The 15144-nt window shown below is 41.2% G+C and overlaps 1 protein-coding gene across 16 annotated transcripts in view; it reads left to right on the plus strand.

Moving 5' to 3' along the window:
- The first annotated feature begins 356 nt into the window (after positions 1-356).
- LOC136427741 (eyes absent homolog 1-like) overlaps positions 357-15144 on the plus strand; it is a 109904-nt gene continuing 95116 nt past the window's right edge. For 6 of the 16 annotated variants that reach the window (XM_066416865.1, XM_066416859.1, XM_066416866.1 and 3 more), the window contains exon 1: positions 8251-8479. The gene's annotated coding sequence lies outside the window, so the exon portion shown is untranslated. Of the gene's footprint in view, positions 529-8248; positions 8480-15144 lie in introns of those variants that run through there. The other 10 variants (XM_066416864.1, XM_066416867.1, XM_066416870.1 and 7 more) reach the window with 5 other exon arrangements.

Below are 15144 nucleotides of genomic sequence, written 5' to 3' on the forward strand. Positions count from 1 at the left end.
TACACTTACTGAAGTGAAATGGAAGCTTTGTCTTACAATGCTAGATACATGCGGTCTGATCTTATATCTAAGTCGACCTGTAACATAGTTATCGGCATAGGGAAAGAAGGGCAAAGTTGAAGACTCTCTACCAATGTAATTACAAGTACATGTAACGTCGCAAAGTATTATTCGATGCGGCGATAGAAAGATGTCGACATCCTATACCAACTCCACTATCTCTCACGATAACTTGTGAAAATCGTGGGCAACTTTGTCAGATAGGAAACTTACTATCCAAGGACAAAATGTCGTCTGCCTGCCTGTCAATCACCCGGCTGTAGTGTTTATACCCCCGACAGGCTCCTCCCCTCCACCTCCCGCCTTGCCGCCGCACCGTTATCTACCTTTCTCTCAGGTGCGTACCTACCAGGAGCTCCAACAGCACACCTGGCCGTTCTCACCTGCGAAAGGACTCTCTCTCCAGGTAGCTCACCTAAAATCTCTACTCACCTGCGCCTGTGGAGTAGTGCACACCTGAAGACTCAGGTAAGCCAATCCAAGTGTGCCTTACCATGCGGGTTAGCTTACTAGGAGTAATAGTAAACTGTCTGGCCTCGGTCCGCGCTTTGTATTAGTAAACTATTCTGTTGCATCGGACTATACAGGATACCGGTATACCTGCCCGTATATCTGTATTCTGTTGTGGGCATTTGGACGCTTGGTCGGCGACACCCTATCTGCATCTCAAAACTCGTCGAGATCTCTTTATCTGTGGTCGGAAAATGATATCTTTTGAGACGACAACTGTCTATGATACACTGCCAGGTTCTCCACGTCATTTTGCTTTTACCTGTAACTACCAACACCGGTGCTTGTCGTGAAATACAGTCCGCTGTTGTCTTCTGTTTGTGGAGATTTCTAGTCCATCATGATCGAAGATTTCCCGCCATGGATACCAGAAGGCAACCAAGTCTCCTCGCACCTGTCTATTCATGGTCTAACGGATCTGTTCTTATCTAAAAACGCAGTCCTTGATGATAGAACACTTCCTCATTATAAGTCTGTGCAAGCAGATTTCAATCATCGTTATTGCAGCCAATACAAACACCTGAGCGCACCTGCTGTTTCCTGTTTAGGCACATCTTTCTTCAACGTCGCAGCGCACAACCGTCGTAAATGCAGGCATCCATAACTTATTTCAGAGAACAAATACTCACTGCTCTACAGCTAACAAAAACTGAGCAGTGTGTAGCTACAGAGCCACACCGAACGTAAACACCTGTAGCGTTATCATGTTTATAGACATATGTACTGTTTGGTAACATCTGTGTGCACTATGGTTTCTATATTTCTTTTATCGCTGGGCCATTTAACGTTAACATAGGTGTTGGGACTATGAACGGTATAGTTTTACGATATTTTACGTACATGGCCTGTCTGAGATATAACTATCCTCTGCCATACCTTCTTGAGTGATATTATTATTATTCTTTCCGATTAAAAGCTTTGAGACGGTCCTATGAATACGTTGAATCAATATTTTGGATACGTCTGCATTTGATGTCTGCAAACGTGTTGTCCAGTCTTAATTAGGGGGAAGATTAAAGAAACAAAGACTAACGATATGCCATGTTCTCCTAGTAAGCTTTCAAAGAAGACAATGTTTGAATGTAACGGTTGCGGTGACTAAAACGTGTCAAAAGTCACAGTACGTTTGTCTGGCAAAACCTGAACAAGTTTCCTGCTCATGTCAAACTCACTTCGACGCGGCAAGTCACTCTCGTCAACTTCAATTGCCGACGGTAGTTAACTGTGGCGAACTCTAAAGCCATGTACAGGACTACTGACGCACCTTTTTCGATGTTTGGTACTCTAGAAATGCGATGACTTCAGCGTCGTCAATCGGACCTACGCACGGTTCTTCAGTTGTATAAAAGCGTTTCAAAAAGTGTTGTAGCCATCGAAATCATTGTAACCTTACGTAATATTGCTCAGTAATAACTAGTTAACTGTAGGTCATATATTTTTGCCCATTTTGTCCAAAGCAAACTGAAAAAAATCCACTTTGTAATGGAATGCTTTAGATATGATGTTTTACATTGCGCAATAACTTATTCACATGTCTCAAATCAAGTACAACAGATTTTAAGAGCCTCAATGCTACAGACAGATTTGAATATATCTTTAGATGCAACAATCCAAACAATGCAAAAATAGGTAAATATATGATAAAAGACTGCTTTGTCATTAGAAAAAAAAAGCCGAAACTATCGATTAACCCCACTTGGACACTATATCAAAGATTTATGCTAGTCCTTATTGTATCAGTAATTAGGATGTCAAGTTTAATTCTATACATCTATTTTGTATTATGTTTTAATAGTTGTTGACATGCATTGTACCGTGTACAATTGTCTTGCAAAAAAGTTATTCTTCTAATTCATGAATCACGGTACGGCACATGAGCCTGAGTGTCATCCTAGTTAATTCCAGGTCTCCCATACTCTCTTTTAGGCTACGACACATTTGAAAATGAAAAAAAAAACAGGTACAGTATTTAGAATCCGAATGTCTTTCTGCTATAGACAGTACGTAGCTTTAACTTTTTTAGGATTACCCAAGGACTGACAGATAAAGATAGCAATTAGCGGTCCTGGAACTAATGAGGCGGTCTTGAGTATCTTTACGCCATGGTCAACGCCATTTTCTAGTTCGCTGCGGTTGGTTTGTTGGTTGTTTTGGACACCTTGTATCCCGAGACGAAAATGGGCCCTCGGAATCCAAAGGACAAACAGAGCTCGGCGCACCGGTAAATTGACTGAGGTGTCGGAGGCAGCGCCACCTCAGGTAGGCTGGCAATTACGGTGTAGGCTTTCCCAATGGGCTATTCTTCTACCTCGGATACTCTAGTTACAGACGGAGTATGTGACATGTACTTCATCTACGCCTTCTGTACGTTCTTGTGGTAAAGACTGGGGGTAATGAGGATGGTTTTGACTCGCCACCTGTTGATACCACTCTGTGTGGGCCGTGTGAAACGACTGCAGGTTCGCCCAAGAGATGCACTGTAGTCGTTTGAACATACGACCACCTGTTGTAAAACTGTGTATAAATATCGTCCTATCTGTAGGACGAGAACAGAATGGCTGTTGTATATACAGCTTATTATATGTTATTTTTGATAGAACAGTCCTTCCTCGCACAATGTCGTAGGAGATCGAGGTAGATGATGCATTCATGCACGATTTTGCAGGTATGACCAGTCCAGTTGATGCCACTCGCTGAAAGTTACTAGTAAAATACCATTTAAGGGCAGCTTTTATGGCGACGATATAACATAACCAAGAGTGTACAGACTGGTAAAAAAGCGAAACTTGTAATGTAGAGGCATGGGACAAGAAACAAGAACAGGCATCACAGTAATTAGAAAAAAAATTAAAGCAGGTGAACCATCCTGCCCTAGGCTGCAAGATGAAATGTAAAGACCCCAAGAAAAAGAGCGCACTGTTATGAATAGATATAAAGACGCCCATCCAAAGAAAAAGATGAAAGGGGAAGGAAATAGCCTCCGTTGCAGACTCTGAAGCGGCTTTTTGGGGGGCTAAATAATACACTTTTTGCAGCCACCCCGTAACTATCAGCCATCCTGTAACCATCAGCCGCCTAGGCGGCTGATGGTTACAGGATGGCTGATAGTTACGGGGTGGCTGCAAAAAGTGTATTATTTAGCCCCCCAAAAAGCCGCTTCAGAGTCTGCAACGGAGGCTAGAAGGAAACACCTTAGGCAGATGAATCCGCCTGGCGACTGGGTTCTAATTTAGCGTGTCGGAGGTGTAGCGGGTGTTGACTGTTCTTATAGCCGGCGGGAGGCGGGGACACCACTGAAGACAGTCGTGCCACGCATCGGTACGAACAAATACTGCGTGCACACAGCGGACCGGCAAAACGCGGTAACGTTTGTAGCAACCTTTCCCACACATCAAAGAAACAGTCCTTATTGAAATATCTTCGTAGGATGCTCAATTAACCTAAAGATGCGCCCATGTCAGAGATACCTTACTCCGATATCAAAATGAGCGGTGTTTAATTAGCCACACGGGCAACAGGTGGTCTAAAAACAAATGAGGGGACCTGCCCAACAACGAAAATATTGTTCATAAAGAAATGAGAACGATTTTTACAAAGCGTAAGCCAGAAAACAACACAAAAGATATGAGTAAGAAATGAGACAATGAAACAATATGCAATATATGACAACTTTAATTTCAGTCGACCTCGGTAACTTTTCCTTTTATTTGTATCATATTCGATACAAAGAATATATCATATTTTGTCATTGGTATAAATGAAATAGAATCGTAACATCATGTATCATTCTAAGAATAAGATGAGCCAGAATACTCCCCAGCCCTGTCAACAGGTGCACAAGTACGTACTGTGAGGGCAGAAACTGATCTTTCTGGAATGTTCACCCCTTCTCTACACCTTACTTATCTGTGAATTAAACAGTTGCACCCGTTTATCCAGCGCATGACTGAGTCACGTGGCCGCCAAAGTGACCTGGAATAGAATTTCCCGTGCTACATTTTCTGTGCAAGGGTAGAACGGGAAAAGTATCTATAGGATTAAACTAATGTCTTTGTTAGGAATTTCATTCAGATGCTATTTCTGGATTCCTGGGAAGACGGAATAAGGTAACCTTGAAATTCCGTCAATGAGAAATAAAATAAATGGCCACCGCCCATCTTCTGACAACAAAAATTGACTGGTACAAAATCGCTAGTTGTAAAAATTTGTCTTTCGCCATGGACATGTAGTTTTGAGAAGAAAACGGCGGTGATGTAAAGTTAGAGCTTACGCGGCACAACTTTCAACCCACAGACAAGCTAGATATACATCTCTAACCACAGAACTTCCTGTGTAAACAGGTGGAAAGGAACTGTTCCTCTTCCTCCTTCAAAGAAAAGAAGCGGTCTACTTTTGACAAAGGAAAGGTGAGCAAATACTGAATTGGACGTGGACAGAACGCATTGAATTTGATTTCGCACGACTACAAAGCTGCAAAGAAAACCACATGCGGTAGTACAAAGAAATTAAACAAAAAAGAAAATTGCTTTTTACAAGAGCATGAAATTAGAACTTAGATGCATTCATCATGTCCTGATGGAGCATTCTAAAACATTTTTTTTCGAAACTTTGAAAGGAAGTTATTTTACCGATGACCTGCCTATTCATTCTATCACACCTCGCTGCAGCGCCTCCTAGCGCCCTAACTGCACAAACAGAAGTGGAACATTGGCGGGAGTCGATAAAGGGAATTTCAGGCAGTTACGTTGCTCGTTTGAAGTCGTGCCAAACTCCTGCGCTGCCCTTATCTTCAAGGGGAGTTCCACATACCAGACGTGGTCGGCGCACAGTTTTGGCGGGAAACCATGTCGGACGTTAAATGTCGTCCTCAAAGATCCTGTCAGGCAGTACAGGACGTTATCTTCGGCAAACTGCCTTCCTGTCCGTCTTACCCACTCCTTCACACAGCTTCCTTCAGAAGAAGATTACTTCCTGACAGATGAGCGGGATTTTGGCGGGAAACCGCAACCTTGACCGTCCGATGTGGGACGGTACAGATGAGTCTGAATGGTAGATCCTGCAAAATGAATGTAATTTTTTCTCCTAATCCTATTTAAAAAAAAAACATATTTGCAAACATAGAATTTTTTGACATGTACCTGCCTTTGTACAAAACCATGAAATGACATGAAAATGCTTTGTAACAATCATAAAGTGATTTTAGCAGTCGATATTTTACATTCCCCTCGCGAGCCATTGGTCCACCCCCAACGCACACCCTTCACTTTAGGAATCCGTTCACACACAAATCCCGACCATGCGTCAGATGACACCCTAACCTTATTTTCTTATCACTTACCTGAGGGAAGAAGTGCAGTCTCATTCTCTAGATCAGTGCACATCATTTGAAACATTAGTCCTCAGGTGTCGACACCACAACAAATTGTCTTATTTTACACGGCTAGATGAATTTTTACTACCTTGGAAATTACAGTTAAATAATAAAAATAAATAAAGGCCTTAAAAATACATAAAAACGCGAAAGGTCATCGGCAGTTGTTTACGAAATAAAAAATCATGAAAGACTTGAAGTCACTTGATGCTCACATCAGGAAAGCTTCCATACTTGTTTTGAGTTGTTATGATTTTCTTTAATTTTCCAGTGCTAGGGGAAAGTTTCTCCCATACTGGGCTAACTCCTTGTTGAACCCTGTGCCTATTTCCCTAACTCTCTCACCGACTGTCACCCCGACCTAATCTCCTGAGAGCTCTCACATTCCATACATCGTCACCGTGCAATTTTGGCGGGAAAGCGTGTCGGACGGTAACTGGCGCAATTATCGACCAACCCCGTTATCTTTCGCCGTGTCACGCACCGGGTCTCCCGGGTCTGACTTCAAAGTCTCCCGCCGGCCTTCCCACGAGCCGCCTCGGGAAAAATAAAACGCCTTTTACCAGCTTTTTTGTCCGTGATTTATGCGGTTTTCAATCTGTTGGAGCGTTTTTTTCACTCAGCCTTGCTTGTTACGCCCAGGGGAATTGCGACTAACTACTTTTGATGGGAATATTAACAGGCGAACGTGACCGTGGGCTGATCAAGTTTCCAAGTTATTACTTCTTTCTGTTACAGACCGGTCGATACAAACCGTCCAACAGTGCACATTTACCATTTGACAGCATTTTTCGGAGAATGTGCAGCTACCGAACATCATGCGAAAACCTCAAATGAAAATTTGAATATCGCACAAAAAATATCAACTAAAAGCTATGCTACTCTTCAAGCTCGGAGTGCTATAGCTGTATGATATTAATAATTCTTTGTCAGAGTTTGTAGGGACGTTTGCCCGTTATGAGCTGTGTTTAAAAGTTTTAATGAACAATGGCCGAATAGAACAGGAACATGTAAAAAGTAATGCTTCGATTAGTCGTTAGAACATTAAGCTGCCGTGAAATGTTTCATGATGCCGAAGTCTTTGGTGGCTGCCGCGAGATACCCATCAAGTTCTGGCGCATTCGGTGTTGATGAAAATTATAATGTACACGTGAGGCCAAAATGCGACTTGAAACAGAGCCTAGCTACATGTACTAGGAACATACAACCAATGGTTGCCAAGGTGAAATGAGTGAAGACAAATTTGTAGCTAGTTTAGTTAATTGTTCCATTCTACCAGTCCTGCAAAATGATGCTGTTTATCCCTTTTCAATATTTCTATCATTCATGTTTCTGATAAGGGTGGTACAACATTGGAAAAGCAAGAATTGATTGATTGCAAATTTCAGATTAAAAAACCAAAACTAGCATCTAGCTTTCGACATACCGAACGTCATGGCAAGCCGTCAATCTCTTCTTGAATTATTCTTCTTCAAAGTCTCAAACAATATGGGCCTCTGCAGTTCCAAAAAAAAAGAAGCTAGGGGGCCCAAACATATACCACTTCTTAAACAAACCAAAGAGCTATTTACCTTTAAAAAATCATGACCACAGTATGCCCAGAACAAGAGATATCAAAACCAAAAGTACTGATCTAGTACAATGGAAACCTGCCAGGGGCCCCATAATCTAATTACTAGTGTTTCAGCCACTATACTGACAAACCAAATATCATAAACATTGATCCACAACTTCTCGGGTTATACTGTTCACAGACAGACAGACAGACAGACAGACAGACAGACAGACAGACAGACAGACAGACAGACAGACAGACAAACACACAGCCCTGAAAACATTGACGAAGATAAATAAATACTGCGCCACTGTTTGCACATAACCCATTACTGCCATTGTTTATATCAAATGGGATCCTATCTATATACAGTCCTCATTATAACACAGTGCCAAAACGAGTAACGTTACATGTGTTTCAAACAGGTTGCCAATTTCTGACCGACCACATTCTCTGGAAAATCATTTACCCAATTTTCTTCCGCCCGAAAAGGAGTTTCATGGAGACTAACGTTATCATTTTAGCATTTCTATTATTTTCATATAATGTTAACACCACCTTTTTAGCGATTTTATGCACTCAATACATTCCTTCCTAGAGTAGCATAAATGGCACTGATGTGGCAGCCCACGAGTACCCTCCTGCTGAGACGCTTTGTATAGCTCATGTGGTACTACTAACAGTGGCCCTGCCCGAGGAGACTACTTTGTTTACCAGCGGTGAAGCGGCCAAAGCAAAACAATATCAGTCCGCCAGTGTTTCTGTCCCGTGGATCCTTGCGCGCGCGGGTCGAGGAATGGCGAAATTTTAGAAAATTTTCTGAACAGAATTCTGGATTTCTTTGCGTTTTTAGGTAAATCCTGACCCTGATCAGTCGAACGGACCATACCGAGACGTTGCTGAAGGTTCTAGCCGGCTACAGGAGCCACAGGAAGGCCGCATAGGGTTCGGGACAGCGTGTGGAGGCCGAGAAGTACAGCGAGGTGAGTGAGGTCTCGACGTCTCAGGCAAGGGAGGGCTGAACCTGTTGTGAAGCGCGCTTCGCAAGCCTGGCGTTTTCTATATTGTCATGAGATTTGTACCCCATCTTCTAGATTATTTACAAGTGTTTGTAGTCTCTGTCATCTCAAGGTCTCATCAGTTTGGTCTTATAGGTCGAAGGGAGCTCAGAAATGACATTTATTGGAACGCGTGTTCGGTGTGCCGGCATGTAGGTAATGGGACGGTCCGCTATGTTGCGAACCTGCCGTGAAAAGTTAGTAACGTAAGTTTCTGATCTTTTAGAATTTTTTTATTCTTTAAGGTTCTTGTGCGGATCTTACCTTTGACATACTTGGCTCAGGGTTGGTAGGACGAATGCATCTATGTCCAGAACCACTGCAGGCGACGTAGTGTCGCTTCCCGAAGCTGTCATTCACTATCATGACCCGCCATGTCTTCCCTAACTGCAGACGACGCGCCACCAAGTTTGGATGTTTTTGTGGGATTTTTGAGGGATTTTGTTGGATTTAGGGAGATTTCTACCTACCCTGTGAGAAACTGGGACAATTTGGGAGTAAACAAGAGCGTGGGAAGGCATACAAACTTTGAAAACGAATCTAAAGTCAATCTGAAACCATGAGTTCCGCTATCTGAAATTATTCTCATGCGAGTTGTGCACTTGTAGCCGTGTGTGGAAACTAAGAAATAAGTTTGCTCGGGGTTTTCACTATTGTTCATTGTTTTGGCGGCTTACATTTGGCTTATGGACAGGCTTGTAAATACATGGATTTATGATCTCCTTTTATCTGCAGTATTCTTGTAAAATGTGAGTTGGTTTTTGTTCTGAATGGGCTCTACACAAATGGTAGCGAGCACGTGTGCCCGCCCGTCCCGCTAGATTGTCAAGTGCCGGCGGCTGTCAAAACAAAGTTTTCTTTCTTCTACAGCTCGACTCGGCCCGCTCAGTTCCTAACGTTTCCCTTTCCCTCTCTCTACCTTCAGCATTTCCTCAAAACAATCTCCAAACGTCATACAGGAGAGGTGGAAAATGTGAAGTTTCTGTGCGGACGGAAATACGGACAGTGTTTGTAATTGGAGAGGGAAGGCAAAGTTTGAACAGTGCTGCTGTCAAAACAAGAAGCCCTCTCTTGATGAACCTCAGACAGACTGACGCAGAAAATGGCCAATTGTTGCTCGGGCATTTTCGGTATTTTTGTCCTCATAAAAGGACAAAGAAGAAATCAATGTATTATTAAAGATGAAGTGAAAGCATGTGTATGCCGCATGCATGCTCTAGTGGTTAATTAGAATAGACCCATTTAGCCTTAAAATGACATTTTCTATAAGTTATTAATCAAGGTCACGAATCAGCAAACTGTGAAAGAAAAAAAGTATAATCGTTATAAGTCAGATAATAGTCCTAACATGAACCAAGTAGCAGAATATACCTTAATTTCTGTTACTTGTTTGATTCTAGAGGGATTTATTTCGCTCTAGGGTGGTTCCAGCTTGCATACAGGTCAGAATGTCGCACTGGTCTTTTTGTCCCAGATGAGAAAAAGAATGAAGATGGGGGAAGGAGGTGTATTTAATTTTATGTCCTTGCACAGACATGCCAAAAATATTGAAAAACCAAAGTGCCTAAAGGGCTTCAACTGGAAGCTACTGTATACAAACATTCAAACACCAACCTTGGCGGAAGGTCAGATAGTTTGGAGTTTTAGCAAGGTGCGACAAGGACATACAGTACTGTAGTAGCAGCTACAAAACAAGCAGTTGGTTTTAACATTAAAACTACAAACTAGTTTTTCTATCTAATAAACTGGCAACCTTAGATCGTATGTGTACTGGTTTGGCAATTTTATATCAACGTTTGTTAGAATTTTGGCAGTATTATGTAGGCAAGTTGTAGCTGTTGTCGTTTGTCTCGTTTACTTTGTGGGTTGGGTTTGACAATCTCTTTTTGTTGCTATGTCAAAACTGTTGCTACCATGCTGATACTGCCAGACTGATGTTAGCTACCTTGTCCGACCTCTTCAAAAGTTGGTACAACTGTTTTAGTCTTGTGGTATTTGTGCAACTTCTGTAATTATGATAACAGTGAAAAGTTTAGGTTCTTGTGTCTTCTGGTTCAATATTTTTGTTGTTTACCCTAGAGTGTGTTGATCCAGAAACAGCTTTGGGCAAAGCAACTGTAGTGTAACCAAGCAGTCTGTCAGGAAAATATCCAAAAGGAATGCAGAAACAGCCAAACTAATTAATAGGCACCTTGAAGGACACAACAAAACTTAATTTCAAGATTATTATGACACAACTTTCCAGTATAGCTAGATCTGATTTTCACCCTGATCACATTGAATTATTTGATTTTGAGTTCAAAAAGTTTCTGATAATAACTTTGTGTGTGTGTTGCAAATACAGACTTTTGCATCGCGTGTGCTGTGTTGCAGTACTCTGTGGGAAATACACTGTCTGTTGCCACTAACAAAGAAAATCCTCTCTACATGCCATGTTGTAATACCAAGGCGGTCGTTGGTAATACAGTGTATTAGGTGGTCAATTGAAAGTCTATCACATGTGTTACAGGAAATTACTCTTTTCACAGGAAACAAATTGGTTTCCTGATTAAAGTCTCATTAGATCCAACTGTAGTTCTAGCCATGGTGTGAAAATAGTGTGTATCTGTGTGATTATAGGATGTGAAAATGATTAATCTACACGGAACAGTGTTGTGATAATCCTTGAGTATTGTTTGGCACATCATCACATCCTCTTGATTAATGCAGTCAATTCGAAATTAATATTTTCTGTTTTGTAGGTCTCTGTTTTGAGCTATCAGTATTATTTGTATCTGTTTGTGTCGCTGTGTTTGCCTGCTAGCTGAACCTCTTTCAAGGAGGATTCATTCAAACTCATGAAAATATATCAAGAATCAATAGTTAACTGTGTTTTATCAGCAACTGAATAATTCTACTTTTATTGAGGACCAACATGGGATTTCGTATTGTACACAAAAGGTATATGTTCCAAAATTTAGGAAGATCTTCGTATATCCCAAATGGTTTACCTAAAATCTTCAGCTTAGTGTCCCGTCTTTCATAGAGGTCAGATTATGTATCCGTTGTTGCTATGAACCATGCAAAGACTCTGTAAGACAGGTTGAAGTCAGAAATCCAGGCTCTTGTTCTCCGATATATCTCTTCTTCCCTACCTTGTATCACAACAATAGTAAGGATGCTCGGATTTCCACAGGGGAAACATTAGAGCCCTAAGGATTATTTCCATCAGCCCACAAGGCCGTGCTACTAGTACCAGTAGTGATAGCTTTTCCTAGCGTAACTTGTTCTCTGTATTTGTGCCGTTGTTTCTCTCTTTATTGCAACAGCTGTGTGCCAGTTTCTGAACTGTCTAACTAGATGCTATCCTAATGCCACACTCACAACTCACAAATACACTAACTGGTAACAAAACAAGATTTATTTCTATAGAAAGTTTGAATAGAAGCAAAAGGCTTGCTAGATTATGGATATGATTTTGTTTGATAAAATATAATGGCTGCTGTATGGTCTTATCATTTTTGATTGGTCAATTTGGTGATAAAATCATGAAGATAGCTCCAAATTCTGAGTGTAGTTTTCCAAAATTCTAATAGTGTGTTGTCAGGAAGGTTGACATTTTGAACTGCACACTTCCAATTTAGCTGTAATGAGTTGAATATGCATTTTCTGCCATACTTGTTTGCCCTTATCCCTAGCTCTATCAAAGGTTTCCTTGGTGTTGGGAACTATTATGTAAATGACTGCATGGCCTTATCTATTCATACTGTTCACACCCCTGGAACATGTCTGGGTGTCATATTTTCAGGAAACCCCCCTTCCAAGTCTCAAGGGGCTTAATTTCTATCTTGCAGATCAGTTTTACTCTTGTATCCTTCATGTGTAGGTCCTGCTATATTACCATGCAGTGTAATAGACGTCAAAGTTCTGCCTATTTGTATAGTCTGGATAAATGTTGTAATTGTCAGGGATTTCATATAACAAAGGAGGTTGTGGTATAGAGAAACCCTTGCCCAGACACAGGTAGTATTTACCAGTAAAAGCTGGGCATGCTCCAATTTCACAACAAAAACAGAAACCAACAAAGCCTGTTGGCATCACTGGCATATAACTGTGACAGTATTTTACATGACTATGTTTGTTAGTTTTTTGTCATGCAGGATTTTTGATGGAGACATTTTAGTCTCAGCTCAGGAATTATCAGCCATGGAATGGAGTAGAATTATTTTGAGAATACAGTATTTATTTGCAAGACTCTTTTCAGTGTTAATGGCGGCATCTGTACTCTCAAGTCTATCTTGTACGCAAGTGATATCTGGACATCATGGTCTCACTATCTACACGTATGCTGGGTTGTATATACACGTAACCTGTTGGACAAATTGTTGTCTTCCTTTTCCTTCTGGATGTGTCAATATTTACTTCCACTGCCTAATTTTTTCACATAAAAGTCACCACGTTATGTACGGCATTTATTTCTCAAGAGTTCAGGCCATTGTTTGTAGGCAAGGTGGACTTTCCTGGTGAGCTGATTTTCTTTAGACCCAACATAGCGTGTCACGTCTGCTGATCAAGTGTAGCTCTCAAGCCAGTCAAGGCACAACCCCTGGATTTTCCGTGACCACTCATTACCTTCTGTTCTCTCCTGTTCTTAGCTTAAATCTTATTTGTAGTTTCAGCAACAGTTGGCTTGTTTGCTGTTTCAGCAGGAAGTTAGGACCCAGATCACAAGAACTTAGCGAGTAGACGCTGGTGTGTTGCAATATGAACTGAACTTTGTAAGAAGATTATAGGAAGAAAGAGGGAAAGCAATGCACCATGTCATGTCTAGGTGTCAAATACACAGGAGAAAGTCTCTTTTGCTCAGGTAATTTTGTTTGCATGTCAGCGGGGCAGTATCCCCTGGTCTTTGCCACTACTTTTCGGCCCTTCGCTGGCTGTCAATCCTTGGCTCTGACAGCCCCGCTACTATATTTGTAGACTTATCGCAAGGCTAGGCTGTTTATTTGGAAGGTGGTATTTTGTGGAGCAAGACAGAGAGGCGGATAGGGGAGCTGGGCTGGGGTAGGGTATCTGTGTTTACAGTGGTCAGCCAGGCTCTGATTTCAATGGGCTTCCCCCAGAAATCTGGCGGGAAAGGAGGCATGACAGCACATACAAAATGCCTTGGATATAATGGTGTACAGGTTTGGCTTCAGTTTACCATAGTTGTATACTACAGTGCATTGGAATAATATCCAAAATGACGATACAGTAAATATGTATTCAAGGCATTTGCTGTTTGAGCATCTGAAACACATTTCGATGAAATACAGTCTATAGTAGAAAGTGAAATTGAAAAAGAATTAATGATTAATGATGTGAAGAATTAAGATCATAGCTACGTTGAAAAATTCCCAGTGTACTTGTGAACCAACATTTTTTGCTCTTATATGAAGTTAGAGTAGACTTGAACTGCAATTTGCTGAATCTGAGCCAGGCCAAGGATCATCTCTGGTGCAGCTGCTCTGTACTCTGGCTACAGACATGTCCAAATGGGAGGTGACTTGAGTTATAATTAGGCCGACCAAGGGGTCCCAAAAATGGAGTCTACGTGCGATGTAGGTTTACACGTAGCTGGAGTATAAACAAAAGTCTGTGCCCGGAAAGCAGAGTGAGGTTTACCACGGGGCGATTATGCAAAATCGCATGGGGAAACTAATTGATTCAAACTTGCATAATTTTATGCTGAATGAATGAGAATTGAGTTACCAATGAGATATATATAATATGCACTTGGCTGTTTTGACATGGGTAGTGTTAAAACACAGGACATGGCATTTTTTTTCAGTTAGAAGATAGATGTTGTTTGTTTTGTCCAGGTACACTTTGCTGTCTTGGTACCTGTCAGAGACCGTATTTTGAAGATAGTTTGAAGTATGACAAAAATGTGACCTGTCGGTTTGTGGCTTACAGTTTTATAAGCAAACAGTGAGAAGAAAGCCAAACAAAGAAGGGTACCCTCAATTCATGCATGCTTAGAGCTTGGCTACCAACATGGACAGGATTTTAAGTTGTTTGCAAAACCCTGAGGAATTCTATTTTTTGTGCACTCTTGTGAACATTTGGAAGCTACTTTTATTACGTCTTAGCACATGTACAACTACAGTTGTCGACATGCATAGGTTAGATCTAGAAAAAAATTCCTATGTATACAATCATACTCATCATTTGTGGTGGAACTCATACATACACGTATTTCTAGTTCTTAACAGATAACACAGCTTTTCATTTGGCTTTTGATACTTCTCTTTGTTTAAAGATGTTGCATTTTTCAAGTCATTCAAAGAGACCTCTATTCAAACTTTTGCTTTTGTATGACAGTGTCAGTTTTGCCCAGTATTTGCTAGTGTCAGCCAATGTCAGACTCTCTACCTACACACTTATTTGTGAAAACTAGAGTGTAACTGTTTACTCTAAACATTGGACTGTGTGTGAGCTTGCCCTAGAAAGACCTGATACCAATATGGGTCTACCATGGCCCAGTGAGAGAAGATCTAAATACTTTTCAAACGTTGAATCATTTTCTGTCATAATGGCAAAGTTTGTTACCTACCAACAAAGAAGAGCTT

This window comes from Branchiostoma lanceolatum, chromosome 2, assembly GCF_035083965.1.
Source record: "Branchiostoma lanceolatum isolate klBraLanc5 chromosome 2, klBraLanc5.hap2, whole genome shotgun sequence".
NCBI lineage: Eukaryota > Metazoa > Chordata > Leptocardii > Amphioxiformes > Branchiostomatidae > Branchiostoma > Branchiostoma lanceolatum.